The sequence below is a fragment of the Hippocampus bargibanti genome, linkage group LG18 (genome assembly GCF_051943395.1).
Source record: "Hippocampus bargibanti isolate YZ-2025 linkage group LG18, ASM5194339v1, whole genome shotgun sequence".
In the NCBI taxonomy this organism is placed as follows: Eukaryota; Metazoa; Chordata; class Actinopteri; order Syngnathiformes; family Syngnathidae; genus Hippocampus; species Hippocampus bargibanti.
In genome coordinates, this window is record NC_142751.1 from 2426606 (window position 1) to 2454232 (window position 27627).

Consider the following 27627-nt stretch of genomic DNA (forward strand, 5'->3'; position numbering starts at 1 on the left):
CTTATATATTTATACATTATACAGGTAACATCCGACTTACGACCGGCTCGACTTGTGACCACCCGTACTTACGACCATGACCTTCAGATCCTATTTTAAAAATGTAATTCTACACCTGGCACCACAACACGCTAGGAGGCCGGCAACGCGTACGGCAATTTTGGCCAGCCAGCCAGCATCTCTCTCTTGCACAGCAATCGACCGTGTGATGGCACCAGAGGGGGGGTTTGCATGTCTTTTAGCCTCCGAGTCTCTATTCAACATTTTAAATGTATTTCGACTTACGACCATTTCGACTTATGACCGTTTGGTACAGGGGTCCTGCCTGTTTTCCAGCTCTCTGAGGAGCAACACACCTGATTTAAATGATCAGCTCATCAGCCAGCTCTGAAGCAGCATCAAAATGGCTCTGATGATTTGTATCAGGTGCGTTGCTCCTGGGAGAGCTGGAAAACGGGCAGGACAGCGGCCTTTGAGGACTGACTTTGGAGACCCCTGGTTTGGTCGGAACGGAACACGGTCATAAGTCGGATCTTACTTGTATTTGGAAAACATTCATTGAAGGTGCACCTTATACACCGAAAAATATGGTAGCTACGGTTGGCTCTCGGGGGCCGTTATGAATTTGGGGAAGCCATTAGAAAGTTTGATCCCCTCCACATATTGCATATAAAGCGCACATTAATTAAAGAATAACTTGTTTTCACAAATTAGAAGGCAAAAATCATGACTTTTATTGTTTTACATGGCACCATTTGACATTTTGGTTTGGACATTGACAAGTTTGATTTGCTTTCTTGGGCCGAATAAGATGAAGTGGCGCATCAGTTTTGGGCCCCCGCCCTCGACTTTGACACCAGTGTAGCTCTAAGGTCTTCTTAACGGGTCTCTTACAAGTAACGCCTTCTCATATGGATTTATCAAAGTAGGGAGCAAGCATACAAGATCTACAGGTCTCAAGGTCCCTATTGAAGTCTCTTGGGGGGGGGGGGGGTCTAAACGAAAGAGTTGTGTAATGCTGCTGGCTGATCTTCAAATACGGACTCCTTTCCACTCTTTATGTAGACAAATGTCACCATACTTTTTTTTACTACTTAACTTCATAACTGACTGCTTGTTGCGCCGCTTCCCTTCTTATGCATTCACCACTCGGCGGCCATGTTTAGGTGCGGAAAAGTGCACAAGTTATGAGAGCACTCACAAACTGTGGGTACACTCAGTAGTCGTTTAACAAATGTCAGAAAGAAAGAATAGGGAATGAAACCAAAAATTCTGAGGATAAGAAAAGGAGAGGAGTAGCAGTACTTTACATTGCAGGAGTTTCTGTAAAATTACAGAGTACTTTGGCAACACAAAATTCCTACTTGCTTGTTGCGCCGCTTCCCTTCTTATGCATTCACCGCTCGGCGGCCATGTTTTAGATGCGGAAAAGTGCACATCACTTTGGCACAAGTTATGCAAATAACTGTAGCCGAACATGTTCAATATAACACAGATTTATTTTGTTTTTATTATTACTTTTTTATGAACCTGAAGCATTTTTTGTATTGAGAGTTACCTATCTGATGTTAGTTTACCATATTTTCTGGCACTGGAGTGGACACATTTTGCACGTCTGGCAGTAAATGAGTTTATTTTCCTTAAAACTCTTCCTATTTATGAGAGTGAAATATCCGTCGCTGATTTGACAATCTTATGGTTCATCAACAAAGTTTCTTTGACAAACACTTTATACTGTGACTCAAATTTCTTGAAATTGTGTGAATATTTCTGTATTTATTTATCTAGCTATCCAGTAAACATGCGAAAAATTAGGAATGAGCAGATTTCAAGGGAGAATTGGATCAAACATTTGTCAGACAGAGATCTCTCAGAGACAGAAAAGGCTGTACTAACCAAAGGTTTAAATTTCTCAGTAACTCCTAAAACAATACCTACAATAGACTACATCACAGGTACTGAATCGGCTATTAAAAATAAACTTTCATATGCAGAGGCAGATGATCTACGCATTAAAATATCAGCCCTTCTTAGTAGTGCCAAACCACCTCTGTCCAACATAACATTAGGCGTTAACTACTCTACAAAAAGACAAAAATATTACTATTTTGCCAGCAGACAAGGGCAGATGTACAAAATAAATAGGTTAATCAGTGATTATACCCTCAGTGGTCGTTTAACAAATGTCAGAAAAAAAGAATAGGGAATGAAACCTAAAATTCTGAAGATACAAAAAGGAGAGGAGTAGCAATACCTTACATTGCAGGAGTTTCTGAAAAATTACAAAGAGTACTTTGGCAACACTTATTTCAAACCGATAAACACTTTAAGGCAAAAATTATTGCATCCAAAAGATAGGCTGCCGAATGAAAAACAAAGTAATGTCGTTTATTCAATACATTGTAAGAATGAAAATTGTAAAGAGCAATACATTGGTGAGACTAAACAAATTCTCAAAAAAAGACTGTCAACATTGCAGGGATAATACTAGTGGGCCTCAATCGGCAGTACATATGCACCTAAAAGCTAGCAACCACTCATTTGACGACAAAGAGGTTAAAATCTTAGCGAAAGAACATATGGTTTGAAAGGGGAGTAAAAGAAGCACTTTTCATTAAAAAGCTAAATCCTTCATTAAACCGATATGGAGGGGTGAGGTTTGGATCGTTCGTACAATAGCCTGCTTAGGCAACATAGGTTAGGCAACATTAGTAATGCTGATGAGGTGATACCGGAGGGAGTGGGGCAATCAGGCCAGTCGTTAGTCAGGAATGTAGGAACAATCGGTGGGGTCGCAGGGAGTGGTCCTCTGCTCCCCCCCAACCTGAGAGTATGGACCTATCATAGCAGTGTACGGCGGCGACATGTTTGGACATTAGGGATATATATATATATATATATATATATATATATATATATATATATATATATATATATATATATGGCCGATACGACCAGTAAGACTTTAGTTCACTGAAGAAGCATCTTGGATAAGAAGAGAAACGTCCAACACCTTCAATCTGCCTGCCATGCATGTTTTTGGAGTGTGGGAGGAAACCGGAGGACCCGGAGAAAACCCACGCGGGCCCAGGGAGAACATGCAAACTCCACACAGTGAGGCCGGACCGGGACGTGAACCAGCGACCTCTGCACTGTGAAGCCGGTGTGCTAATCGCCATAATAATAATAATAATAATAATAATAATAATAATAATAATAATAATAATAAATTTATTTTATAAGCGCCTTTCAAAACTCAAGGTCACTTTACAGTCACAACATTAATTTTTCTGTGAGTGAGCAGAGGCAGCCACACGCGGCAGCGTTCACTAAACCTGGAAGCAAAATAGAGAGAAAGCTAGCTAATCGATAGCTATCGAGCTATATAGCTAAATAGCCTGCCAGATAGACAGCCAGGTAGTTAGCCAGATAGCTAGCTAGACAGCTAGCCAGGTAGCTAGTGAGACAGCCAGCCAGATAGCTAGCAAGATAGCTGGGTAGCACTCATTCACTGGCAGATGCTGTGCAAAAATGCGTCCACTCCAGTGCCAGGGTTTTTGTCACTGTCACTCGAATTCCAAGACCCACAGAATATTGTGTTTTAGGTCGGGAAAAAACATTCAATACAGCATTTAGACTCTCTTTTTTTGTCAGAAATAAAAAGTTAATTCCTAAATTATATGGGTCTGGAGTTATATGAGCTTGAAATGAGGCTGGTGGCTGTCCAATTATATGGGTCTGCGCTGGCGCGTCTGGCTACCGCTCCTCACCCGCAGAAAAACTTATTCTATGACTGTAAAGTGGCCTTGAGAGTTTTGAAATGTGCTTATAGTATATGAAATGTATTATTATTATTATTATTATTATTATTATTACCCTCTTTCCGTCACTTCCGATCCTTTTCTATTTACCACTTCCACACCCCCCCCCCCCCCCTTTGCAAGAAATGACTACCCTATAAAGGATGTTGTTCATATCATTAAACAGACTTCCTCTGAACCCCAGGGCCCGGCCCACTCCCTTTCAGCCATAATCAAGCGTGCAGAGTAACCATCAAAGGAGACATTGCTAATAAACTATCACTGTGGGCTGAAAAAAAACACCCCCCACCCGCCCTGTACACTCCTGTGGAGAAACCGTCATATAGCGTGGCAAAATACATGTGGGCATGCTGAGAGGATAGGTAAGGAAGGGGGGCCTTAAAATTTGTTGTCAGTGTCAATTACGGACCCGAAAAGAGACTAATAAAGGGGAAAAGCTTGACACTTACTGTATGTATGCTAATGAGTGGCATTTGCAATAAAAGGCACAGACAATAAAATGCGCATGAATAAACACTTTCTACAATTACGACAAGTCTGCATCAATATTTTTTAATGACGTACTGTGCCTGGCGAGAGCACCTGATGACATTTGGATGTTAACATGTAAGTAAATCTGCTCAGCAGGAGGAGGCAAGCGTTCGTATTCAGCATTCTTTTATTTGGGATGTGATACTTGTTATTGATCGGCAAATATAATGATGAGGAATTCGTAAGATTTAACGATCCGATCCATTGTTTAATCTCTTGTCCTGGTCATGAGCATCAAATGTTAATGTTGCTTCTCTTCACCTGTGTCGGAGTCACTCTCTCATTTACCTATTTATCTATTTATTTGTGGATATGTATTTATTTATGTCTTCAACTATTTATTCAACTATTCATTCATTCATTTATTCATTCGTTTACTCATTTAACTCTTTTTGTATCTATTTATCTCTATTTGTTTATCTATGTATCTACTTATCTCTGTATTTATTTATTCAGTTATTTGTTTATTTGTGTTCGTTTGTGTATGTATTTATTTATTAGTTCACCTATCAAGTTATCCACTTACTCATTTATACATTTAACTATTTGTATATCTATTTTTATATGCATTCATTTATCTACGCATCTCTTTATTTATATATTTATTTATTTATCTGTTTATATATTTATGTATCTCGTTACCTATATATCCATTTATCTATTCATCTATTTCTTCATTAATTAATTTATCAATGTATCTGTTTATAATAACAATAACAATAACAATAACAATAACAATAACAATAACAAGAACAAGAACAATACATTTATCAATGTATCCATTTTTCTCTTTATTTATTTATTCATTTATCTATGAATCTATATTTATTTATGTATCTCTTTGTTTATTTATTTATGTATCTATTTTATTTATCTATTTATTCATTTATCTTTTTATTTATCAATTTTTCAATTCATCTATTGATCTATTTATTCATTTATTAATTCATCAATGTATACATTTAACCATTTACCGATGTATCCATTCATCTCTATTTATCCATGTATTTATTTATTTAAGTATCTATTTCTCTCTTTATTTAGTCATCTATTCATTTATCTCCTTATTTATTTATACACACACACACATACACACACACACACCCATATATATACATATATACATATATATATATATATATACAGTAAAGTCTCGTTATATCGATATTCAAGGGAGTCCGAAAAAATATCGATATAACCGGGACTATCATATATATATATATATATATATATATATATAGAAATATATATATAATATATATATATATATATATATATATATATATATATATATATATATATATATAGCTTTTGGCATTATTTTCGGCGTGTCTACAGTTTGTTGCAAGGATCCATAGTGTATTCCACTTTCTCCTCACAGCGTTTGCTTTGTTAGTCATGCTTTGTTCCTATTTGAACCTCTTTCACTCATACCAAGCACGAGATTTGGCCCTTTTTTTGCACCCCCTTCTCTCCCATTTCCCCCTACCGCCTCCCAGCAAACTCCCACGTCTCCCTCCTGACCCACCACCAACAAGGCATGAAAACGGTGCTCCATTAGGAGTGGCTGGGCTAAGCCTGGTCTGACACGTAGCGCTTTGATCAGCCGTGAGCTGGGCTAAACACCGCACTAAACTCCTAGTCTGGAGAAGGAAAAGGAGGAGGAGCAAGGTGGGAAGCGAGGGTTAGGGAAAGATGGGACCGCCAAGATTAAAGCAGTGAAAAGAGATAGAGATAGTGAGACAATTAAAAAAAAAAAACGTGGGAGGGGAGAGCAGATACTCAACTAATCCTTTCACTAGTTTTGGTTTAACTTTACATTTTCTGCCAATCGTTTTTTTCCTCAACTTCTGCATGACACCTCAACAGCTAACAACATCCATTTTTAACTCAAGACGACATGCAAGAAATGTGTCCACTCCAGTGCCAGGGTTTTTGTCATTTTCACTCAGGGCCCACAGAATATTGAGTTTTACGACTACATAAACATCCAATACAGCATTAAAAACCTTAGACTATCTTCTTTCATCAGGAAACAAAAAAGAGTTAATTCATAAATTATATTGGTCTGGAGTTATCCAAGCTTGAAATGGGGGTGGCTGTCCAAAATACAATCCAAGACACAAATACAGTATTGATTTATATAGCGCTTTAACAACAGCTGAAGATGGAACAAAGCGCTAACATGGACAAAAGGCAAATGCTGCCCCCTCGTGGAAGTTAAAAAAAAAAACCTTGCCGGAGGTCTGACCATCGGCACCCTCCGCAAGAAAAAAAAATTAACCTGGACACATTCTGGAATGGTGCACCACGTCAAACATACTTGGCAGTGAACGAGTTAAAGCAACATGGGAGCGAGATTGTTCTCACCCTATTATTGACACGGACCCATCAAATCGTTTGCTTTGATCCTCTCCTCTTTCATCTAGAACCGCTTCATGTCCCAAAGAGGGTACAGCAAGGGCTGAAGAATGAATGACTCTGTGTCTTTGTGTTGTCATATTTGTTTTTTTTTGTTCTTTTGACTTTAAGAAGGTGCCGCGAGAGTTGCCGCCTTTCAAGCAGCTCATGTATTATGTTTTTCTACTTCTTTCTTTTCTTCCTTTCTTCTTCCTTTTATAACATTGCTGCTGTGAAATGTCAATTTCTCCACTGCGAGACGAATAAAGGTACATCCAATCCAATCGTGTACCTGCACCCTTAGGCCAAAGTCATTCTGAGCCACTAAGGTGCAAAACCGGCGGCGTCACCAGTTACAAGGACACACCAAAAAAAAAAGTGCTTGGCTTTTTCTCCCGAGGAGCGAAAAAGAAAAAAGGATTTCCGCTCAGTTCTAATCAATCAGGCTATAATAATGACTCCCATGCCTAGCTGTCGACTGGAGGGGTCAAGGCATCCCATGACCCAGCGCCCAAGACCTAGGGGCCAAAGCGCCTCTCAGAATAGCACCCCAGGACACACTCCCCGGGCTAATTGTCCGAGCTATTGACAGCCTTTTCAATGCCCCCCCCCCCCCCCCCCCTTCTACTTTCTCCCTCATTCCTCACTCAAACCCTTTTTCCTTCAATCCTCCGGCTTGCGATACAACTTCAGATTTCACGCCGGACGCCGTGTTTGTCCTGGCGAAAGGGAGGAGGGCGCTGGATTGAGGAATCCAGTTTAACGTGAGACGATATAGCATAGGAGGGTTGGGTAGATGGGGGGGGGGGGGGGGGGGGGTGGGTGATGAGCGCCTGTCAAGGAGAGCCTGAGGAGCCAGAGTTGAACAGACTGACTCCTAGCCTACCCAAAATCCCACTTCTGGGACATCTTGAGGACTTGAACACTTCAAGAATCCAAACAACGGTGCGGAAAATCCTACTGGACCCTCCACACCCTGCCCATCACCTTTTCAAGCTTCTCCTCAAAAGCAGGCGCTAGCGATCCATGCGCATCAAATCCAGCAGACATTTAAACAGCTTCTTCCCCCGTCACCATTAATTCTCTAAACAGTAACCCAAATACAACTCTATAGTGCCTCCATTTTTCTCCATTTTTAATGATACTGTTGCAGCGTGTTCTACCGGAGACAAATTCCTTGTGTCTTCTACATACTTGACAATAAAGATGATTCTGATTCTGATTAGTGCAACAAAAAAGGGCGATAAAGGGAAGAAACCCACATCAATTGGCAGATCCATTTCCAAAGTCAGGAATTGCTAACCCGACCACATCAACGCGTAAAACCATCAAAACAAGCCAGTGGGAAGACATACGAGTACACACAGGAGGGCACAGCAGTCCGGAGCAACGCCAGTCCGGTAGTCCGGTAGTCCGGCTGGGCGCAATGACATTCCTTTCATTCCTGAGGCAAGCTGCTAATTAACAACATTAGCCGCAACAGGCGCAGGAACAGCAGATTGATGGAGATTGTAGCCAAAGCTTGCACAGATTGAATGCCATGCTTGCTTGCTTTCATTCATGCAATCTCAATATCATGACAGATTCTGAATCAACAAGCACCACGGCGGCGGGCGAGGATTGAGTATAAACATCCAAAGACTCATTCAAATAATACTAATAATAACAAATTGGCTACTCACTGGGCACTTCCTCTTTATTGTCTGTTTTTTTCCTGATCTGTCACTCCTTATCCTTTTCCTCCGATGGAAGGGCCAGGGGGGTACTTGGGGCTGGTGGGGGTTGGGGGGTTGTTTAGTGTCAGTCCGATAGAGGAAAGTTGCCGTCTCCTTCCTTACGTCGCATGTGTGTGAGCGCTGGTGCAAAAGAAGGAGGCAAGGCGTGCATCTGCCTCTGCGTCTTGCACCGCTCTCGCCGGCTGAGCGAACTGAGGCGGTTATAAAGCGACTGCTACCCCACAGCCCCCCCCCCCCCATGTGACCAGCCCAGCCAACAGGCAGGAATACATTACAAGCCCACACCCCCCTCACTCAACCCACCACACCCACCGCCTTCTCTCATCCGCCCCCTCTCGCTCTCTCTTTCTCTGCCTTCATACAAATGACGTCCACAGTGCACCCCCTAGCCAGCATCCACAGTAGTGCATAACACGTCCCATGCGGACCAAGGATGAACATACGCATTGACACGGAAGGTCTTCTTTAATCGCTCGTAAACCACTTATGGTTTTCTCTTCAGAACTATTTGAATCATATTCATAACTGGATGAGTTGTTACTCATCCAGTTATGAATATGAGAGCATCTTCTCCGAATCTGATCTCTCTGAAGCCATTGTTTTTATTCTGGAGCAAGGCAGTTTGTGGGTGAGCCAATATCGCGGATTCGCCGAGATTCCTAATATGACGTCACGAACAAGTTTCAAGCTCATTAGTGGCGGTTTTGGGCAACCTTAAGTCATTTTTATTGGTGTTTTGCGTTAGACTAAACATATTAGCCTGCATGTTTTGGGCATTTTAGATGCTATGAAACGTTTTTCTGATGTCAGTTAGGAAACAAAAAAAATGGTGTCGGTTGTGCTTTAAAATGCCAAAGGCGGCCATGTGACTTGGGAGGGCGGGTGGGGCTGCACAGATGTAATCTTCCCCAGCCATCGGATGGGAAAAAAATGCATTTTTGAATATGTACCTATAGTATGTACAAATATGCAAAATGCATTTTTTTTCCATTCCAATTTTCATATTTGGATTGGATTGGATGTATATTTCATCCGCATTCGTCTCGCAATGGAGAAATTTACATTTCACAGCAGCAAAGTTTTGAAAGGAAGAGGAAAGGAAAGAAAGAAGTAGAAAAACAAAATACAGGGGCTGCTGGAAGGGCAGCCACTCTCGCGGCGCCATCTTGAAGTAAAAAAAAAACAAAACAAAAAAACAAAATCACAAATAATATGACAACACAAAGACGCAGAGTCATTCATTCTTCAGCACTTGCTGTACACTTTTTGTGACATGAAGCAGTTCTAGATGGGAGAGGATCAAATCATCCTTTTCAGCAGTGGATCAGGGACGTCATGGTGGAATGTGCACGTCTACTACAAGCTAAATGGTCAAAGTTTTCAGTTTTAATGCAACATTTTTTTCTGAATGTAAAAAAACTAAAATACTCCCCAACTTAATGCAAAACACAAAATAACTATATACTGTACTGTTTTTTTTCTACTAGCATGAAAGGACTCTCATACCTGTCAATGTATACGTTTTCCCTGTATTTTATACAGTTTTTTAAAAATAATTTAAAATAATGTACGGCGTATTACAACTTTTATACTGGAAAACATATTTTTTTAAATTGTGAACCGATCTTGCAAAGACCATTTTGGCTCAGATCCAGTTAATCTCTGCTGCTGGTAGCCAATGACAATGCTGCCACCGATTGCTACGATTGTCACGGTAAACCAGCAAAGCTAATTGGCTTGTTTTAAAAAAAATGTGCATATTTTAATATACCATGTATTTTATCAATATAACATTTTTTTTTGCTTGGAATATTTGTTTTCGACATAGATTTTAATATTACATGTACAGCTATACTATTTAATCGTCTTCAGGCTTATTTAAATACGTTTTCATTTGGAAGATTTTTTTTCACCAGATATTTTAATATAACACGTATACTATTGAATCTTCTTCAGGATTATTTGTATATTTTTTTTTGAAAATGTTTTTGTTGTTGTTGTTTTGTTGCATAATTGAGGCAGCAGCAAACAGCTTGCTGAGCACACACACAAATACACACACACACGCACACACCACACACACACACACACGCACGCACACGCGCACACACACACACACAAGCACACACACACACAACAGATACACACACAGATGGTTTAGTTTTCTGCTGCGTTTCGCCGTCTTTACCACAGCGGCGGTTCACACCTGGAAGCGTTGACCTTTTTGGGTAATGGAAAGCTTTTAAAATTGACCTTCAGCTGCAGATCTGTCTCAGCTGCAGTACAGGTAAGATATGTTTAAGGAACAACGAGGCCAAACAACACGTCGAAGGTGTTTCCACCGGAATACCCCGTGACAGGTACATCTACTTTTCAAAAGGGTGACACATATTTTTGCAATATTTGAGTTAAAGGAGGAGTTTTGCATATTGAATAAAAAGATTAAATAAAAACCAAGACTTCTGGAAATGTGCTATACATTCGCTCTTTCGTGGCCCAGTCGAGTTTATTTTCTGTCTTATTTTAAGGAAAAATATTCATAAGACATTTTTCATGTGGACATTAAATCATTCACTGCCAATCCCAAATATATTCGGGAATTGAAAAATGTGACGTAGAGCGCAAATCCCGAATTTATTCGGGTTTTGTTTTTTCTTGCACAGGGGTGCCGATAAAGCGCTGGTCAGACCCCTGGCAATTTTTTTTCACTTCCACGAGGAGGCATCATGTGCCTTTTGTCCATGTTAGTGCTTTGTTACAACTTCAGCTGTTTTTAAAATACTATTAAAATCAATATGTATGTATTGCATTGCATTTTGGACAGCCGCCCTCATATGAAGCTCAGATAACTCCAAAACCATATCATTTAGGAATTAACTATTTTTTTTCTGATTAAAGAAGAGTCTCGGGTTTTTTCATTGAATGTTTATGTAGTCGTAAAACTCCTTAGTTTGTGGGTCCTGGAATTTGAGTAACAATGACAAAATCCTGGCACTGGAGTGGACACATTTTTGCACATCGTGAATAAGATAACGTGATTTGTGTTGCACAAATTGCCACAATGCCATTTATAACACCACCACTTTCACATTGACGTTCGCACCAACGGACAATTTAGAGCCAATTCATTAGTTTGAAACCCCCCTATGAGGATATTTTTGCAAGATACCCATAGCACCACCTTCACGGTAACCTTTACACAACATCTCTTTGCGCTAATCGTAAGAAAAAAGGGGTGAAGGATTAGTTTGGACCTGCTCTTTGCTGATAAACACTTTGCGTGTTGCATTGAAAATGTCATTCACCTTAAGCCACCGCCAAGCGTCTGGAATTTACTCTGCCGCATTGTCTGGCGGTGATAAGCGTGACTATGTTGTAAACAATGAGTGATAATGAAGAAGGTTGATATTCAGAAGCCAAATTGGAAAAGAGTGCTAGTCTAATCCTGCTTTTCTTTTCACCAAATGTCATACTAATCAGTTTATTCTTCAAATTAAAAAGGATCCTTCACATTAGTAGACTGTACTGAGAAACGACTTTGGCTCGATTGTTCATACGGGTTCAGTGCGGAATTCGACAATGAGGAATGCATAGTCAACCCTTGCATGCACGCTGGAACCTCCAAACATGAGAACATGTCCATGGGAGTACATGCTGTCCCTCAAAGGGTTTGATAAGAGATTGTTTGTCATATTATGGGAAATTTTTCAATCCCGATTGTTTTTTGTACATAATGATAGATTTAAGGTGTCGACTGGTAAGCCTTACAGTGCAAAGTGCACGGTTCGATTCCGGCTCAGGACTTCCTGAAGTGAAGATTGCATGTTCTCGCCGTACCTCTGTGGGTTTTCTCTGGGTACCCCGAAGACAGCTGGGATAGACTCCAGCGACCCTTGTGAGGATAAGTGGATCAAAAATGGATGGATGGATGGATGAACAGATGGAAGGATGGATTAGATTGATGGATGGATTACATGGATGGATAGATGGAGGGATGGGTTGGTGTGGATGGATGGATGGAATGATGGATGGAATGATGGACGGATGAAGGAATAGATGGATGGATGGATTAGATGGATGGATGCAATAATAATAATAATAATAATAATAATAATAATAATAATAATAATAATAATAATAATAATAATAATAATAATAATAATAAGCCATTACATTTTAAGCGCCTTTCAAAGCTCTCAAGGGCACCGTCACAGACAAGCATAGGTACTATAATAAATAAAATACAATCACAAATAGAATGCAGTAAATACAATACAATTATAAATAGAAACAAGAGAGAGAGCTACACAGAAAATGTAAATTTAAATATGTGGGTTTTGAGATAGGACTTGAAGGCGGGAAGAGAATCGATGTTACGAATGTTGGGAGGAAGTGAGTTCCAAAGTTTGGGGGCAGAGCAGCTGAAGGCTGTGTCACCCATCGTGCTGAGACGGGAAGGGGGGGGGCACAAAGAGGCGGAGGGAGGGAGAGGATCTGAGGGATGAATTCTGAAGAATTTTTAAATTGATCCTATATTTGACTGGGAGCCAGTGGAGCTCTTGGAGGACGGGGTTGATGTGGTGAAAGGATGAGGTTCTGGTGATGATCTGGGCTGAAGAATTCTGGACGAGTTGAAGTTTGTGGAGGAGTTTCTGATGGATGGGTTGGTGTGTATGGATGGATGGATGGGTGGATTGATTAGATTGATGGATGAATGGATGGATTAGATGGATGGATTGATGGATGGAAAATGGATGGATGGATTAGATTGATGGATTGATGGATGGATGGATGGATGAATTAGATGAATTGAGTAGATGGATGGTAAAATGGGCTGCTGTGGATGGGTGGATGATGGATCGATGGATGATTTAAATGCGGTGATCATGACAGGCCATTACATCTCTGGCTTGCCAACATGTGTACACATGTACGGTAACATGTTTAAAACCTTTATTGGTGGCGCCCATACCCAATTCGAGCCACGAGTTAGCACTAACGAAGAAGCCTCGATGTACAATTCGATCCCCCTCATCTGCATTCACATGCCACCATTGAGTTGAAACAACAAAAATGTTGTGTTTGTTTCGCGCCCGAGTTGTTTGCTATTTAATAGCAAAGCACATGTCGAAATTAAATCAAAAGAAATACACCACCGTTTTTGCTGTCCATCCGAATCAAGATGGAGCAGCGCATGAAGGCTTTCAACACGCTGGCATTATTTTCCCGTTTGCCCGCCTGTTGATGCGACTCGCGCTGACAAGGACGTGTGTGATCCAATGAGATAGAGCACATATTTGCGTTCAGATTGTCTTGGGGAGAGATGGCCCGAGATTGAGGCTGGGCAAAAGAAAGATGGAGGATCATAAATACACATTGCCTATCTTTGAGCTGGATAGGATAAGATCCCCGTTCAATAGGAGAATGGCAAGAATGGACCTTTTGGCGTCATATTCCAGGGATGAGGAACATCATCTGGCCCGTAAGCCTTCGTGAGCTCGAAACTCGGTGTATACTCGCACTGATATGGTGAACACATAATGTGGGTGTTTTCTGTGCATGGTGCGTTTTTTTTTCTCGTTCTCAAATTGGAGCTTTTAAGAATTGATATTGCTGGAGGCTGAGATGTAAAAAAAAAAGGCCGACATTGGTCTTTATCTGAAAATCTGCTTCACGCACGGCGATGAATTCGTAGGCATTTGGTGCATTTGAATGTTTTTGTTCCTTACCGAAGGATAATTGTCTAACTCAAACTGCAAAATGGAAGACGGGGGGATTCAGCAAATGGATGCTTATTTTAAACCATTGCGGGTTCGTTCTGTTCAATTACAGTCTAGCGGTTCAGATACTGCCGCTACAGTTTGAAAACCTGCTGGAGTCATTTCGGCTAAACGTAGGGGGCACATTTCTCGTGGGTTTCCTTTCACTATCTTTCACACCTGATCAAATGAAGCACAACCTGGAACCTGAAAAAAAACGAACAAACAAATAAATACATCAATAAATAAGTCAAAGTCAGTTTTATTGTCAAATATGCCTTGAAATGAAATGTATTATTATTATTATCAATTTCTCCACTGCGAGACTATTAAAGGCAAATCCAATCCAATCCAATCCAATCCAATCCAATCCAATCCAATTATTAATATGCATGACATACAGCGCAGATGAAATTAATGTCGTCTCTGACCCAGCGTGCAAGGCACTTATAACGTGGCTAAAAAAGACATACAATTAACAACGATACATGTAATTTCTGAATGTAAAGTGAGGTAGTGTCATATGTAAAGTGAAGTAATGACGTATGTAAAGTGAGGTAGTGACGTCTGTAAAGTGAGCTAGTGACGTATATAAAGTGACAAGCAAAAACAAACAACAAGAAAGGGTTGAAGTGGTTGAAGTGAGGTATTGCAGAAAAAAATAGAAAGAACAAAAAATAGAGTTCAAGATGATAGGAGAGTGTGTCGCGTGTCCTCAGAGTTCGGTGAGTGTGGCAGTGGGAAGGGGCAGGGTGGGCAGGGCTGGGAGGGAGTTTAGTCTCCGGACTGCCTGGTGGCAGAAACTGAGGCGTGTGTTGTAAATGTCCTGAAGAGGGGCGGGGGGGGGGCACCGATGATCTTCTCAGCTGTCCTCACGATGCGCTGCAGAGTCTTACGGCAGAACACGGTGCATGCAGGCGCCGTACCACACAGTGATACAGCTGGTCAGGATGCTCTCGATGGTACCGCGGTAGAAGGAGGTCGTGATCAGAATCAGAATCAGAAAACCTTTATTCGTCCCACAATGGGGAAATTTGCAGTCCGCAGCAGCAATTGAAAGGGGATGGGGTGGGGGGGGGGGGTGAAAGGATAGAAAACAAGATATTCTGAGCATAACAAAATAAAACTGTCAACTGTATACTGTGCAAACTATACATAGTGCAAGTATCAAGAAGGGCACATTGAAATATTGATGGGGGTCGTGACTCAAACTCTTTTGAGCTTGCGGAGGAAGTACAGGCGATGGTGGGATTTCTTGGCCAGTGATGATGTGTTGTAGCTCCAGGACAGGTCTTCGGATATGTGCACTCCCAGGAACATGGTGCTGCTCACTCTCTCCACTGCATCACCGTCAATGGTTAGTGAAGCATGCTGGGGGCGCAGTCTCCTGAAGTCCACAACAATCTCTTTCGTCTTCTCCACATTCAGACGGAGATTGTTGTCCTTGCACCACGTGGCCAGGCGGCTGACCTCGTCCCTGTAGGCTGTCTCCTCATCGTTGTTGATGAGGCCCACCACAGTTGTGTCATGCGCAAACTTTATGAAGAGGGTGGAGCTGGGTGATGATGGTGAGCAGTCATGTGTGAGCAGAGTGAAGAGGAGGGGGCTCAGCACACACCCCTGGGGGGCCCCTGTGTTCAGCGTGATGGTGCTGAAGGTGTAGTTTCCAACTCTGACTGCCTGTGGTCTCCCTGTCAGGAAGTCCAGCAACCAGTTGCAGTCAAAATAAATAAATAAATAAATAAATAAATGAATAAATAAATAAATAAATAAATAAATAAATAAATACACAAGTAAATCTTTATTAAGCTCATAAAGTTGCTTGTTCTGAAGCCACAAGGGGAGATAAGCCAGTGTCTTCTTGTGCCGGTCCCAAGCCCGGATAAATACAGAGGGTTTTGTCAGGAAGGGCATCCGGCGGAAAAGCTTGACCAAAACAAACATGCGAATCAAACCTCTGAAGATGGAGGACATTGATTCGCTGTGGCGAAAAGAAAAAAAAAGAAAAGAAAAGAAAAGAAAAGAAAAGAAATGAAAAGAAAAGAAAAGAAAAGAAAAGAAAAGAAAAGAAAAGAAAAGAAAAGAAAAGAAAAGAAAAGAAAAGAAAAGAAAAGAAAAGAAAAGAAAAGAAAATATTCAGGTCGATGGAACACAACAGTAACGATGGAAGACAACAGTTTCAACAAAAAAAAAAAAAGTTTGAGCACAGGAAATACAAAGAAGCAAATAATGACCACGACTGGACGAGAGCGTCCAAATCTTGGTCTTTGGACAGTTGCAGTGAATGTCTTGGCGGAACGGTCAACAAAATCGTTAGGGGGCATTTGGGCATGTTTGTCATCGTGTGTTATTGTGTGTGAGGAAGTCGACTTCTCTTTCCATCCAAATATCGTTAACCTTTACGATGACTCTGCGGATGACGGATCTGCTCAATCATTTTGTGTCCGAAAGTGGTTGTGCTACATAAGTACCAATAGTTCTCATATTTATACGAATTATAATCACTTTCTCTGAACTATAATAGAAAAAAAAATACAAAAAACAAAGAAACAAACAACACCACCACAAAATAAATAAATGGGTGTCTCAGAAACGTCCACAGTACTTCGAGTCTGCCAGCAATCCGGCGGTGCCATGGGCTTCCCTCATAAAATGAAACACTATCCGTTGAGACAAACACTTGATGTGACACTGTCGGGCTTTTTGGCAGCACATCAGATATTCCACCGTGTCTTTTAAATTAGAGAGACTAAACGATCAAAACGACGGCGCTCCACCTTCAACTCCTGCGATGGAAGTCGTTCGGACTGACGTTGAGGCCAAACTGCTGAAAAATGAACTGGATTTGGAAAAATGTTGTTTTCTGCTTGCTGTTTGCAGTATTCTCCCTTGCAATTAGAATTCCTCCAACAATGAACGGATGAAAGAGGTGGATGGGTAAATAATTGACGCGATATTACACACAAAGGGGAATGCAGTGTGCAAATGCGATGGGAATCCCATTGGCGTGGGCCTTTTTTTTTCGAAATATATGCAATTACAATTGGCGCCATAATGACTCATAAATAGGGCTACACTGATTTCACAAGTGAAGTAATTGGATAAGGATGAGAGAGCCAGCATATTTCAGATAACACCATGCTAGCAAAATTAATTTCCATCTCATTATTCACCATTGATCCGAACAGAGATGATAAGAAAACGTTAAGAACGTGCATTTTGATGAACATTCATATGGAAACGCCTCTATAGTTTAAATGGGAAGAGGGACTCCAGCGTAACGTAGCTGATGCGTATGTGGAACTGTCGCGGCTTGGAATTGAAACGGATTGACGTGGGACAGGAGATGTGAGACAGTCTCTTTTTGTCAATGGATGCTACAGCTTCGTGTTTGCTTTTAACATTTAGCTTGTAGCTGACGTGCACACTTGACCTCTAAATCCCTAATCCACTGGTGAAAAAGATGTTTTTATTCATAGAACAGGGTGCAGAAAGTGCTTAATATTGAAGACTGTCTGTGTCTATTTTGTTCTGTCATATTATTTGTTATTTAGTTTTTTTTCTTTGTTTTGACTTCAAAATGGCGGCCTTACAGCAGCTCTTTATATGTATTTTCTACTTCTTCTTTTCTTCTTCCTTTCATCACTTTGTTGATGTAAAATGTAAATTTCTCCACTGCGAGACTAATAAAGGCTAATGCAATCCAATCCATTTCCTGCATCGTATCGAAGGAAATATGACACAAAAATCGGGCACCATTACATAACTGAGCCAACTAGCTGCAACGCTTATCCATATTAAATTCACCAGATCAATACATCTGTGTATTGTGTATCAAGGACATGTTCTTTACAAGGACCAAAGACACAAAAAAACAAGGAGACACGGGGAAAAAAGGCTGCCGAGTTACTCAAATAGAACCTACCTAAAAAAAGACAAACAAATCTTAGTCCACCACTTTTATTGCTGTTTTTCAGAGCAGTTATTATGACAAAGATACATGATATCCGCAAAAACAGCCAAAAAAGAAAATTAGTGTAGCAGTGAATGCAGGCCAATTGGGCTGTTAAAATGAAAACTGAAAGTGATGTGAGGAAGATTCGCCAATCGCCATATTGAGGTATTATTGAAGAGAAAACAACAGAATGTAGTCTGATGTATTCCCGTTTAACAGCATTGGGAGCGTTTATGTGGCGTGATCATCTCCAAATAAAAGGAAGACAAAAAAAAAGCAGGCTCATACAATTAAGCGCTAAACTACAGCAAACATCACAATTCTATCAGCTGTCAAAATCAAAGCCACTCCCTCCAATTGTTTTCGTGTAAGGACTAAAAAGTGTGTTTTTGTATTTATATCCCACATTAATATCTGCTCCTCTGCAAGTCATACGCACTGTTCAATATCCTGCCATGGTAAGGAATGAAAGAGACCCGAGATGCAAAGTAACAATCGACCATCGTGACGCCGAAAAGAGTATGCGGCACATTCTCATCACACCTGTTGAAATGCACTATGGGACAAAAAAAGACCAAAAAATAAAAGACTGGAAGAAAAAAAAGGAGATGAAGATAGCGAATGAAATTCAACATCATAACGGATGCAAAAAAATGGATGGCAGCGAAAACACAAGAGCGTGACAAGGGACTGTGAGGCCTTGGCTGCTGGGCGAATGTGTCAAAGTGAGGCCCCTCATATTCCCATGATTTGGAATATATCCCAGAAAGGCGCTGTGGGGAAATATGAAGAATCTTGGAAATAGAAATATTTGGAACGGGAAGCAGTTGATTCAGCCTGCATATACCATTTCATCTGTGGTACGTCTGATTGGTTATTGTTTATAATATTGAATATCCTGTGCATGTCACTCCTAGGCCTTCAGTAGTGCTACTTCTGAATCACTACACAGCTGCGGTGTCAAGTGTGGTGTGATATTACTACATGCCCACTAGAGGGTGGTGTTGGCCAGGAAATCATTTGATGAAACTTAAGAAATACTGTCATGGATTGTTACTAACCTCATAAACTTGCAATATTATGAGCTATTTGTGCTATCTTCTGAGCTGTTCAACCACAATGATGTCTATCTATTCTTGAAAAGTCTGTCTTGAAAATAGATTTAACAGTATATCTGCAACAAAATCAATTTCTTCTCCTTGTGGGTTGACAAAAACGCTATTAAATCAACACAACAATATATTTGCTTATGCAGCTTGCTATAGATACAGTGTGCTAGCTCTGACCAGTATGCCAGAGATACCAGAGAGATAGGAAGCAAAAAGACCATTTGGAATTATTTCATAAGAATTCATGGACAAAATATAATGTGATTCAGATATTTTATAGGCCAGCAGAGAATGCCTTGCAGGCCCTGACGGCCGACCACTGTCGGAGGGGATTTAGCCCAAAAAGAAACAAGGCTAACCTCAACACACAGCCTTCTGGATGTTTTGCGGTCAGCCCGTTTGTGCGAATATGCGAGTTGACATTCGGTGGTGTCTTCCATTCTAAAGTTTGGGGATGTATTTCTTCTTGCATGCAAAGTGAACTCGCACCCAAAAAAATGGCTCCCACTCATGTCACCGCGGAATATTTGCATGATTTATAGCGCTTGTTGAAAGCGGCCCTGCAAGACAGCCAAACCCCAAAGGTCCCCTTGAACTTTGCGTGGACCTTTGCTTATGCGCAGATTCGTTGCTCTCCATCATGATGATTGCTTTCACTGTCCACAACTGTATGCTTGTCTGCAGCGCTATGATTTGCACGGCATGGACAAAGCTCCAAAAGCCAACATTGAAGAAATGTGGTCCTTTAATTGAGGGCTGGCCTCTTCTTAATAACTCTGAGAGAAAGAGAGAAATAGACGTAACAATGCCACAGATGACTCCGAAAAGACTGGCAAGAACATGCTCTTCGCATTGAATCTCGGGATAATTTTAAATGTAAATTGACAAGGTTGCTCCTTGTGGCTTGGGTTTGCTCTCCATTATAGAATCCCATTTGCAATTTGAAGGCGTATTGTGACCGATAAGCCCTTTGGACTGACATAAAGATGTAATTATGTGGCGTTCTATAGGATGAAATGTGGAAATTATATCATATGGACACAGTACTGGCTGAATGGCTCGGAAAGAAATAAAGACTGGGCAAATGATAAAAAGCAACAACGATATCTAAAGGCGTCATTCACCATTTATTTATTTATTTATTTATTTATTTATCTACCATAGAAGATCGACCTACATAGCTAGTTAGCTAGTTAGTTACTTAGCTACGTAAGTTGAAAGTTAGTTAGAGTGGTACCTCGGTTCTCGACCATAATCCGTTCCAGAACCCTGTTCGAAAAGCAATTTGTTCGAACACCGAAACCATTTTTCCCATTACAAATAATAATGTAAATCGTTTTAATCCGTTCCAACACCCTGAATGTTTACCTTTGTAGTACAGTATTTTATAAAGTATTTTATGCATGAAATTGCACATTAAAATGCTCACCAACAAATAAAAAGCAATGTATATCTCAGAAAATATTAAGAAAATGGCAAAGACACAAATAACATAAACATAAATGTAACCCAGGCTACTTGTACGTTTGTAAAGAAAAGAATTCTGAATAGGATTTTTTACCTTTGTGGTGGTCAGCAGAAGGCGCAGGTGGACGGAGGAAGGAAATTTATTGTTTGGAAGCAGTCCCCTTCCATAAAAACTTCGGGGAGCTCTTCTGTCTGAGGGGTGCAATTGCGTAATTTTGCACCCTCGTGTGCCATTTGCTTTTTGGCATAGTAAGCGGGTCGGATCACCCCCTGCCTTTTTACTCGCTGTGTTTTCTTTTACTTGTGAATAAACATCCTGCTTGGTTAGTACGTCTCTGCCGCATGCTTTGGGATCCCAAATATTCCACTAAGCTGCCGTCACTCTCCCTCGGAACGTGACAGCTACGGATGACTCGGCTACAGGATGTTCTTTTCTATTAAAATATCTATCCAATGACACTTGCTCTCACTCCCATAGCCACATCACTAGATTTCACAGCCTCTTTATTCTTTAATATCATACTGATCGTAGATTTCGCCATGCTGTATTCCCTAGCCAGATCAGACACTTGCACACCTCCTTCATATTTTGCGATTATTTATTTCTTAAATGCAATAGTTGTACGCGCTACTTTTCTTTTTTCATTTGCAGCACCACTTACTTTCTTTGGAGGCATGATTAGGGGCTAAAACCCTTCGTACACCTATATTAAACGCTAGAGCAAAACGCAGCACGTCCGCAAGCGACAACAGTTGGTCACAGAGAGAGCAATACACCCGTACGCCGCTCAGCACACCACCCTCGCGTACGCACTCACGCGTCGTACCGGAATTTCTCGAATATTTTGTTCGGACTCCGATTTGTTCGAACTGTGGGTCATTCGAAAACCGAGGTTCCACTATATTTATATTTATATTTATATTTATATTTATATTTATATTTATATTTATATTTATATTTATATTTCAAAGTCAAAGTCAGCTTTATTGTCAAATATGCTATTATGCATGACATACAGTACAGAAACACAGTTGATTGTAACTAACACCATCTTTCAACTGAAAAAGAAATACATCACATCATGGATGCACCCCAGGTCCAAACATTGGCACTTACTGGACTACATCATCACAAGGCAACGAGACCAAAATGGCGTCTGCATCACACGGGCCATGCATGGGGCTGAATGCTGGACTGATCATCGACTGATCAAGTCCAGGCTCAAGCTGAGAATTCGACCTCCTCACAAGAAACAGCAACCCCAAAGGCGTCTTAACACCAGGGCCCTGGAGACCCCAGAGTGTGCAGCCAGCTACCGCAACAAGCTGGCAGAGGGACTTGCCAGCCTGGACAAGGACACCAGTAACGGTGACCTTGATATTGAAAGCAAGTGGAAAAAATTGAGGACAACAATTCATCAAGCTGCCTCTGAGACCATCTGCTTCACTCAGAAACGTCATCAAGACTGGTTCGATAACAGCTCAGCTGCCATACAGGAGCTTCTGGAAGCCAAGCGCAAAGCCCATACCACACTTCTCTCCAAACCTCATTCTCCACTTCTCCTCTCTCACTACAAGGCCATCCGTGGTGAAACACAGAAACAGCTGAGGATGATGGAGAACAAGTGGTGGCTCAGCAAGGCCCAAGAAATCCAGAGGCATGCAGACAACATCAACACACACGCCTTCTATGATGCTGTAAAATCTCTGCACGGCCCACGAAGACAACACATTGTCCCAGTTAAATCTGCAGACGGTTCTGTACTACTGAAGGACAAACAGCTAATACTTGAGCGCTGGGCAGAGCATTTTGACTCCCTGCTCAACCAAGTAAACCCTTCAGACACATCTGTCCTTGACTCCCTCCCAGAGCTTCCATCAGTTCCCTCCCTTGATGAACCTCCTCAGTTCACAGAGGTCCTCTCTGCAATCCGGAGCCTTAAAAACAACAAAAGCCCTGGCCCTGATGGACTTCCAGCTGAGGTCTTCAAGAGCGGCGGTTACCTCCTGACACGGAAGCTTTACCACCTCATCTGCAACATCTGGCAAAACGGGACACTTCCTCAGGAATGGAAAGACAGCAACATTGTTACCATTTATAAAAGGAAGGGGGACAAGTCAGTCTGTGGCAACAGCCGTGGCATCTCCCTACTTTCTGTTGCTGGCAAGATTGTTGCAAAAGTAATGCTGTTCCGTCTTACATCGCACATTACCGAAGACATCCTCCCAGAGACACAATGCGGTTTCAGGAAGGATCGAAGCACCCTGGACATGATCTTCGCTGCGCGCCAAGTTCAGAAGAAATGCAAGGAACAAAACAAGGACCTCTATATCACCTTCATCGACCTTACAAAGGCATTTGACACAGTTAACCGTAACATTCTCTGCACCATACTGCAGAAATTTGGTGTTCCCTCCAAATTTCTCGGCATCCTAAAACAGTTCCACAGCGGCATGCAAGCAACTGTACTTGTTGGTGGCCAGCAATCCTCCCCGTTCCCTGTGGAAGTCGGGGTGAAGCAGGGCTGTGTACTGGCCCCTGCTATATTCAACCTGTTCCTGATGGCAGCTACGCTCCTCTTCCATAAGTCCATCCAGGAAGGTGGCGGCGTACAAATCCAATTCCGCCTGGATGGTAGCCTGTTCAACATCAGACGCCTACAGGCCAAGACCAAGACCTGATCAGCGACATCCACGAGCTACAGTATGCAGATGATTGTGCTCTCTTGGCCCACAGCCCAGCTGCCATGCAACATGCACTTGATACCATGTCCTCCGTCGACCGATCACTCGGTCTCGTGATCAATGTAACCAAAACGGAGGTCATGGCCAAGAGCGTTCACCCTCAGTGGCACACCCCCTGATCAGCGACATCCACGAGCTACAGTATGCAGATGATTGTGCATGTGTGTGTCCATGCTGCTATATGGCGCAGAAGCCTGGACCATCTATCGACGCCATGTGAGGCGCCTTGATGCATTCCACATCAGGTGCCTCCAACGAATCCTTTGCATCACCTGGCAGGATCGTGTCCCACACACCGACATCCTTCGAGGCTATACTGGCAAAGAGGCAACTCCGGTGGGTTGGACATGTCATCCGGATGCCTAGCTGCCGCTTGCCTCGGCAGGTGCTTTATGGACAACTCCTGTCAGCGAATAGGAAGCCTGGTGGTCCTAAGCTGCGATACAAAGACCAGCTTAAACAGACTCTAAAGAAATGCAACATCAAGCCCAGCGATCTGGAGTCTGCTGCAGCTAACAGGCCACTGTGGCGTTCCTTATGCCACGAAGGGGTGACACAACTTGAAAACAAACGCACCCAGAGGAGGATCGTGCGGCATGAGCAAAGACACCTCTGTGCTGCTTCAGTACCGCCTCGCCAGCCCGGTCCTGGCCTCACATGTCCTGAATGTGGCAGGATTTGTGGCTCTAGAATCGGGCTTCATAGTCACCTACAGTGGCATCGACGCCAGCGCCGATAACCACTGTCCAATACCCCACAAAGCAATGGAAGCGACGTCATCTTCAACTTCGATGGACTGCCAAGAGAGAGAGACAGCACAGATGAAATTACTGTCCTTTCGGACCCAGCATGCAGGGCACTTATACTGACTTTAACAAACCTAATGAACATGAAAACGGCAATTTGCCGGGATAGGGGAGCCGCTGCGTGTTCACGCGCCGCCTTCTTGGGAAAAACAAAAACAACAAATAATATGACAACACAAAGACACAGAGTCATTCATTCTTCAGGACTTGCTGTACCCGCTTTGTGATGACATGAAGCAGTTCTAGATGGAAGAGGAGAGGATCAAAGCATCCATTTCAGCAGTGGATGAGGGACGTCATGGTGGAATTTTCACGTCTACTACAAGCTAAATGTTGAAAGCAAACACGAAGCTGTAGCATCCATTGACGAAAAGACATTGTCTCACATCTCCTGTCCCACATAAATCCGCTTCAATTCCAAGCCGCGACAGTTCCATCGGCGCTCTGCGCTGACGCTCCTTTCTTCTTATCGCGGGCTCCTCAAGCCATGTATCCATCCAACCGCAGACTGTCCAACAGCACCGACCTTTCCGCTGAACAAAGCGGGGCTGTGAAGATGCTGCCCATTACAGGCGCAAAAAAGCACAATGGCCCCTTTGGTGTCCAGCGATGACAGTCAAACGGCTCCGACATTCCTCCGATTCAAAAACACTATTGGCATTTTCATGCTGCCGAAAAGCGCAACCGCCCAGCACAGTCTCCTCCTTGATGATTGTCATGGCCAAAATGCTGGAAAACAATCCGGATCCGTTCCACACGACACACAACAACACAAAGTGACAAAAGAAAACACAATAACAAGACAAAAACAACAAAAATATTTAGATTTAGATTTAGATTTTGATGTATATGTAGATTTATATGCAGATGCACATGCACATGCACATGTATATGTATATGTATATGTATATGTATATGTATATGTATATGTATATGTATATGTATATGTATATGTATATGTATATGTATATGTATATGTATATGTATTTGTATATCCAAACCCTTCTATCACACATGACACCTGACATTTTTCTCCAGCCGCTCTAGCCTGCCTGGACACGTTTCTTCACCTCTTTTCCACACTCTAAATTGCTCTAGACAGTTGACCCCAAGTACTTAAAAACCTCAACCATCTTTATCTCTTCTCCCTGTGGCATCACTCTTGCACTTGGATCCCTCTCATTCACACACATATATTCCGTCTTGCTGCGACTGATCTTTATTCCTCTCCTTTCCAGGGCATATCTCCACATCTCGAGTTTCTCCGCCACCTGTTCCCCGTTCTCGCTACAGATCACAACATCATCTGCAAACATCATGTCACGTGCTCACAAAAGTGAAAACATGCTCACCAAATTGAAAATGTGCTCATACATTGAAAACGTGCTCACAAAAGTGAAAACCTGCACACACAAGTGAATACGTCCTCATCCATCCTGGAGCCTCCGGCGCACAGGTGCTTCTCACCCCAATGGCAAGCTATCGTAGCTTTGCCGCACGTGTCACGGAGCTAGCCACGAGCTACTTGGAACATCGCCGCACTCAACCCGCAGCAAGCTACAGGCCTTAGCATTCATCGTCGCAATCATCCTTCGTTATATCCAAACCCTTCTATCACACATCACACCTGACATTTTTCTCCAGCCGCTCCAGCCTGCCTGGACACGTTTCTTCACCTCTTTTCCACACTCTAAATTGCTCGCGACAGTTGACCCCAAGTACTTAAAAACCTCAACCATCTTTATCTCTTCTCCCTGTGGCATCACTCTTGCACTTGGATCCCTCTCATTCACACACATATATTCCGTCTTGCTGCGACTGATCTTTATTCCTCTCCTTTCCAGGGCATATCTCCACATCTCGAGTTTCTCCGCCACCTGTTCCCCGTTCTCGCTACAGATCACAACATCATCTGCAAACATCATGTCACGTGCTCACAAAAGTGAAAACATGCTCACCAAATTGAAAATGTGCTCATACATTGAAAACGTGCTCACAAAAGTGAAAACCTGCACACACAAGTGAATACGTCCTCATCCATCCTGGAGCCTCCGGCGCACAGGTGCTTCTCACCCCAATGGCAAGCTATCGGCTTTGCCGCACTCACGGAGCTAGCCACGAGCTACTTGGAACATCGCCGCACTCAACCCGCAGCAAGCTACAGGCCTTAGCATTCATCGTCGCAATCATCCTTCGTCAACGTCAAAGTCAAAGTCAGCTTTATTGTCAAATATGCTAATATGCATGACATACAGCACAGATGAAATTAATGTCCTCTCGGACCCAGCGTGCAAGACATGCAAGGCACTTATAACGTGGCTAAAAAAGACATACAATTGACAACAGACAATACATGTAATTTCTGTATGTAAAGTTAGGTAGTGTCGTATGGAAAGTGAGGCAGTGACGTATGTAAAGTACGGTAGTGACATATGTAACGTGAGGAAGTGACGTATATAAAGTGACTTAATGTCGTAATTGCAAAAACGAACAACAAGAAAGGGTTGAAGTGAGGTCTTGCAGAAAAAAATGAGAAAGAAGAAAAAATAGAGTTCAGGGTGATCGTACAGCATGTAGCGTGTACTCAGAGTTCGGTGAGTGTGGCAGTGGGAAGGGGCAGGCTGGGCAGGGCTGGGAGGGAGTTGAGTCTCCGGACTGCCTGGTGGCAGAAACTGTCCTTGAGCCTGCTGGTCTTGGCTCGGAGACTCCGCAGTCTCCGACCCGATGGCAGCAGGCTGAAGAGGCTGTGGGAGGGGTGGGTGGGATCGCCAGCGATCCGGATGGCTCTGCGGGTGAGGCGGGTGTTGTAGATGTCCTGAAGGGGGGGGAGAGAGACACCGATGATCTTCTCAGCTGTCCTCACGATGCGCTGCAGAGTCTTACGGCAGGACACGGTGCAGGCGCCGTACCACACGGTGATACAGCTGGTCAGGATGCTCTCTATGGTACCGCGGTAGAAGGAGGTCGTGATGGGGGTCGGGGCTCCAACTCTTTTGAGCTTGCGGAGGAAGTACAGGCGCTGGTGGGATCTCTTGGCCATTGATGCCGTGTTGTGGCTCGTAAGAGAGAGAAAGATTTCAACGTGCGACGTTGCTTCTCATCCTGCAGCAGCTAAAGGTTTTGATGGACGTTTCCAGTAGCTCACAAAGTGGATGGATAGAACATACAAATTCACCACAATAACAGAGAAAATAATGAATGTGGGTTTTTGAATGAAGGTAGATAAATCTATAAAACTAATTTGATGTTCTGAAGTATTAAAATGTCTCAAACTAGCATTTCAGTTAAGACGGCCGAA

General features: G+C 42.3%; 1 protein-coding gene across 2 annotated transcripts in view; it reads right to left on the bottom strand.

Annotated features, from left to right (window-relative positions):
* cntfr (ciliary neurotrophic factor receptor) overlaps window positions 1-8655 on the bottom strand; it is a 272300-nt gene extending 263645 nt beyond the window's left edge. For both annotated transcript variants that reach the window (XM_089021215.1, XM_089021216.1), the window contains exon 1: window positions 8435-8655. The gene's annotated coding sequence lies outside the window, so the exon portion shown is untranslated. The remainder of the gene's footprint in view (window positions 1-8434) is intronic.
* Window positions 8656-27627: the final 18972 nt, after the last annotated feature.